We start from the raw sequence: 5,734 nt of genomic DNA on the forward strand, positions 1-5,734 counted from the left end.
GTCCGCGCACTTAATTTTGTTTTTCACACAAAATTTGATACAGATTCTTTGATCCATTTTTTGGAATAGGCAAAAATCGAAGACGAGCCAAAACACGTGCAAGCAAAGCAGCTGTCAAAAATTAACTGAACATTCAAAATGGCCGAACTTGTCGGCATAAGTGAGAGACATGAGTACCAACATAACGCCACAAAAAATCGAAAATCGAATATACGTAACCCGCGGAAATTCAAAATTCGCGATACTTTTTGAACAGACCTCGTACATTAACGCTGAGTTAATGATTGACGCACGCTTATGATTGGGTCATCGCTAATTCTATAACTTTTACAGAAGGATTAATTCAGTTTCACCGACTTTAATGAGATCCGACCACTTTTTTATACGGGTTTAATTGGTTTTAATCACGAATGCACTTTTATGGAATTCTATCGGTTTTTAATCAGAAATATGCTTTCATAATTTTTAAAAGGATTCTATCTGGTATTTTTATGATATGCATTTATGAAGTTTAATTGGAAACGCATTTTAATAAGATTCTATCGATTTTAAGGATATGCGTCCAATAGTATTTTAAGAACTGGAAAGGATACGGGCAGCGCGTTTTAGTTAATAAAGAAGTTTCACATTTCATAGATATATTATTTGCGCGACGTCTTCTGCGCTTGACTCCTACTGACCGTATCCTTTCCAGTTCTTTGATTTATAAGGAGTCTTGATTAATTTAATTTGCAATAGTATTTTATTAGGATTCAATTAATTTTCTTATGATATATGCGTTTTAATTGAAAAATCGCTTATACCGAGTTGAGTGAGATTCTGCCAGTTTTTGTACGTTAAGAGTTCTGGGTTTCGAAAAAGTTTTTCGAAAGTTCACTTTTATCAAATTTAGTGGGATTCATTCAGTTTTTATGCTATGTCTCATGAATTTTTATGAAAAAAAGTGCTTTTTCGATTGAATCTTTTTATATTATATAAAAGTGAATTTGTGATATCCATTGAAAACGTACACACAATACTATAAAATTACATTAAACTTGGTAAAACTAAATTTTTCATACCCATTGCATACGTAGCGTAAAAAAATCCGATATAATTCCATTCAACTTCATGTAAGGAAATTTCCGATTAAATCTGGTAGAATCTCAATAAAATATAAGTATAAATAGATATAAATGAATTTTAAAACCCATAATCTTGATATGAAATCCGATTGAGACCCATGAAACTATATACAACTGAATTTCCCATTAATACCTAATGAATACGTAGCGTACAAAATTTTATAGAATTTATAAAATTAAACTTGGCGTAAGAAATTTTCCAATTAAATCATTGAACACGTATCTTGCGCAAAATCCCATTAAATTCAGTACAAGTAAATTTCCTATTAAAATCTATTAAAATCTATATTTTCTATTAAAATCATTTTGTAACGCACGAAATTTAATAAAATTCGGTCAAAGTGAATTTCCGATTAAAACTCATTGAACTTATAATAAAATGCACAAAGTCTGATAAAATTCTATTCAACTCGATATAAGCAATTTTCCGATTGTAACACCGTTGCACGCGTAGCTTACAAAACCCTACAGAATCTCATTAAATTCGATACTAGTGACTTTTCGATTAAAACCCATTAAATGCTTATCATAAAAGATGCAAGAATCCTATTAAATTTGATAAAAGTGAACATCCAATTAAAACCCATTGAACTCATAGCGTACAAAATCCGATAGAATTCCATTCAATATATAAGCGATTTTCCGATTACAATCCATTAAATGTTTGTCGTAAGAAATCCGATAGATTCTCATTAAATTCGGTAAAAGTAAACTTTTGATTGAAATCCATTGAAATCGTAATGCACGAAATCCAATAATATTCTATTTAATTAATTTAATTTATTCACATTGAATGAACTCGTTCACTATGAATTTATGAATTGAAACCATTCTAAGGAATTCCGCGGAAAAAATTTAAAAGTCGAAAAAGCTAGAGTATCCTAGTATTCTTGTCAATGTAGTATGTGCAGAAAGATTAAAGGCACGAGTGAACTGGAATCTCATCTTGCCTCCCTACTTAAAAATTCCCATTAAAATTGGTAGAAACCAATTAAATCCGATAGAATTGTAATAGGAATGAATTGCTTCATTGAGAAACATAAATTTATCCGATTGAAAATTAATAAGATTCAATAGAATATCTATATTTTATGGGAATTGATAGAATTATAAGAATTGATAAACTGAAAACTGAGGGGGGGGGGAGTTTAGAGCATCAGAAGCACATAAATTAGAATACTAATAATTATTCGATGATTACAGAGCATAAAATTAATTATGAATATGATTTTGATTGGGAGACTGTCGAAGTACTTGATATTGAGCATTTTTTAAATAAACGGTTAATACCTGAATACTTTTACATTTGTATGCAAAAAAATGATTTTAATTTACACGATCGGATATTAAAGATTTACACTAAACTTATTTACAGATTTCAAAGGATAATAGTTTTTAATTTTCGATTTGTATAATGCAACTTAATTGTTTCAATTTTTTACTTGTTTCTTTTTTTTAATATTTATTTAATTGACTGACACGTTACTTAGGACTAAAATTTATCAGTTATGTTTTTGACGCAAAATTATAAGCATCTATTGTAAGCATATTATGCTGTATTGTAAGAACTGTTATTTAATTTAATTATTTCTGCAACGATGCTTAAGGGGATACTAAAGCTTCCTGTTATACTTAGATTTATACACGGTGAAAAATCTCCGAATTGCAAAAAACTCCGCTGCACTGGATTTCATAAGAAAATCGGAAAAAAGTTATAAAATTCACTTACTTTTGGCTCATACAGCTCAGGCATATATTTACATATTTGCTTGATGTAAGAGTTTTAGAGTTCATATGTTAAAAATAAGCGTGCGACGGAGGTCACATTACTGGAATGAACGATACCGAGTTTGTAGAACTAAGATTGAAGGTCTAGAAGAAAAGTATTATCACCGTGTAGAGAATACATGTATAGGGATGCTTTGCGAAGACTGGAAATCACAAAAGAACCGAAATTCCGTGTAGCAGTTGTGCCGTTTTGCGATAGATGAGCGTCAGGGAGCGTTTGGTAAAGCAGATAGCCGATTGCTTCACCAATTCAATTGTTCGGAGAGTAAGCTGGTTACTTTGTTCAACTCGAACACGAATTATTCATATAAACTCAAGAACATGTTAGACTTTGAGGGTCTATATATTCTTGAGTGTATAATTGTTACATACTGCACGAAAATGCAACAATTTTTTACATTATTTTACAATATATAATGAATTATAATAATATGAGTTTTTTTTCAAAATAATTTTTCCAACTTTAACATTGCCTAAGCAGAGCGAACGTTTGTTGCACGCCTCCGTAAAGTGTCTCCGAGTGACAGAAGTCTAGCGATGAAACTTGGTGAGTGTTGAATTCTTTCGCAGAATAATAGGGTGTTTCTCGTCATATGCCAGCAGCGCATGTTTTATTCGGCCTCGAAGGACGCCCTGCGATCCATGAAAGGGCTCAATCTTGAGAATGAGCTCCTATTGCTTTGAGGTTTGACTTTCAAAAGTGCTCGTATTTCTTCTTTGTAGGCAATTTCCTGCACTATTCAGGTCCACCTCGTCCGCAGTCAGCGTTTCTGGATCCACCATCGCTTCGCCACGATTGCCAGGTCGCGAATGTCGCTAATGGCGGCACCAAGTCGTAACTTGCAAAAGTTTTTGTAATAAAGAGTACCTTGTCAAGAGGTCTGCTTCCTCGTTTGGCGAGCAGATCACCACGGTGTAAGCCCTGATCCTTTGTTCCGGAAGTTCCCGATCAGGCAAGAATACGTCCAACTACTGCGATGAATTGCCTAACAATCATGAGGGTCCCTGCAACCACAGGTCATATTGTGCGAAGTCGCTTAAAGACAGCCCACGTGATGCGCAATCTTTTGGATTGTCTTAACTTAAAACGTGATGCCAACGCGTGTCCGGAAAGGCTGTTTAGATCTCTGACTATCCGATTGGCTATGAATGTTTTCCACCTCGAAGGAAGACCTCGTATCCATTCTAAGACTACCATGGAGTCTGTCCACAGATGCATAGGCTTCTCGGATATGCCCAAAACTTTGCATGTGTGGACTATCAGATAAAGGACTATCAGATGAGAAGAGTGGAAGCGCATAACTTCAGTCAAGGTAAAGACACCTGCTTTAACCACTTTTGTCTTAGCGGTCATCAATCGCATACCATTCATTTTCTTTCTTTTTTTGCAGATACACTACTGCGCCGTATGCCTTTTCAAAGGTATCCGCGAATCCATGGATCTTTATGACATTATCAGGAACACATCAACCAGTGAGGCATTTTAATATCCGCTACGCGAAGAAGGTTGTCCAAGAAGTTTCGCCACCTGTCTGCATCGACATCGCTCACTGGAGTGTCCCCTTCCAGCCCTAGCAATCAGATGACCTGTATGAAGATCTTGACTCACACTATCACTGGGGTTAGCCAATCCAATGGATCGAACAGTTGCGCAGCTTGAGACACAATTCATCGCTTTGTGACAGTCTTCTGTTCCAAAGGACGGCCCATAAAAGTAAAGCAGTTATCGGTGGGGTGCTACTGGAATCCTAAGTGACCTTCGCTTTGTTGCTCGAGGATCTGGCTAAGCGCGATCCTCGCCTGGAAGGGTGACGAGTAGTTCTCATTGTTGGCGGCCCATTTCTTCCAAGGAAAGTCACCCGCATGATTAAAGTTGCAAGTTTCTAGGAGTTTGCGTTGAATTTCGCGATCTTCCTCCAAAGCTCCCACTCCGATGAAAACGTTATCCACATACACGCCCCGTTGCAATGCAGCTGAATGTCTGGGGTAACGCAAACCTTTGTCATTGACAAGTTGATGCAAAGTACAAATGGCCAAGTAAGGAGCACAGGTCAGTCCGTATATGTTATGAGCTGATATTCCTGGATTGATTCAATTTTTTTCTAGGTCTTCACAAGATTCGCTGCAAATTACTGTCATCCGAATGCACCGAAATTTAACAATATATTAAATTAAATAACAAAACAAAGGACTCTTTCTAAACATAATAAATAAAAGTAAATATCGGACAAAGTAAGAGTCAACACATTTCTTTAAAATACACAAAAGTGTATATTACAATTAACATAGATAAAAAAAAATTATTATACATCACGCAAAAAATTAAAATATAAATTAAGAAATGATTAAGGTTACAAGTTTCGGCTACCGGTTTGAGCCCTCTTCAGACATTAGCATAACGAAAAAGTCGCAGAATAAAATCAGTTATCGTAAATTATCGCATATTCAGAATATTCACAGTTCGGGTGAGTCTTGATCTCGAATTCAACATAATTTCCGTACGATTGAACCGTCAAATGTATTAAAAATTTCTTGGTAAAGTTCTAGTTGATGAAAAAAAAAAAGGTAAATTATAATAAAAAAACAAAAAAAACGTACCACAAAAATCTACGCATAAATAAAATAAAATACTGGAAATCTAACAAAAATAATAAAATTATGTAATAAAAACTCACCAGAATTCATATGTAAGAAATTTAAATTAGTATGTCCAAAAAGGAATAAAAAACTTTCGAAATATATACAGTAAGAAGGAGCGCAGATATGTAAGACAGACATTACGTATCGATTATTATGTACGTTCAGTAGTGCGGATCAACACA

This window comes from Trachymyrmex septentrionalis, unplaced genomic scaffold, assembly GCF_001594115.1.
Source record: "Trachymyrmex septentrionalis isolate Tsep2-gDNA-1 unplaced genomic scaffold, Tsep1.0 scaffold5, whole genome shotgun sequence".
In the NCBI taxonomy this organism is placed as follows: Eukaryota; Metazoa; Arthropoda; class Insecta; order Hymenoptera; family Formicidae; genus Trachymyrmex; species Trachymyrmex septentrionalis.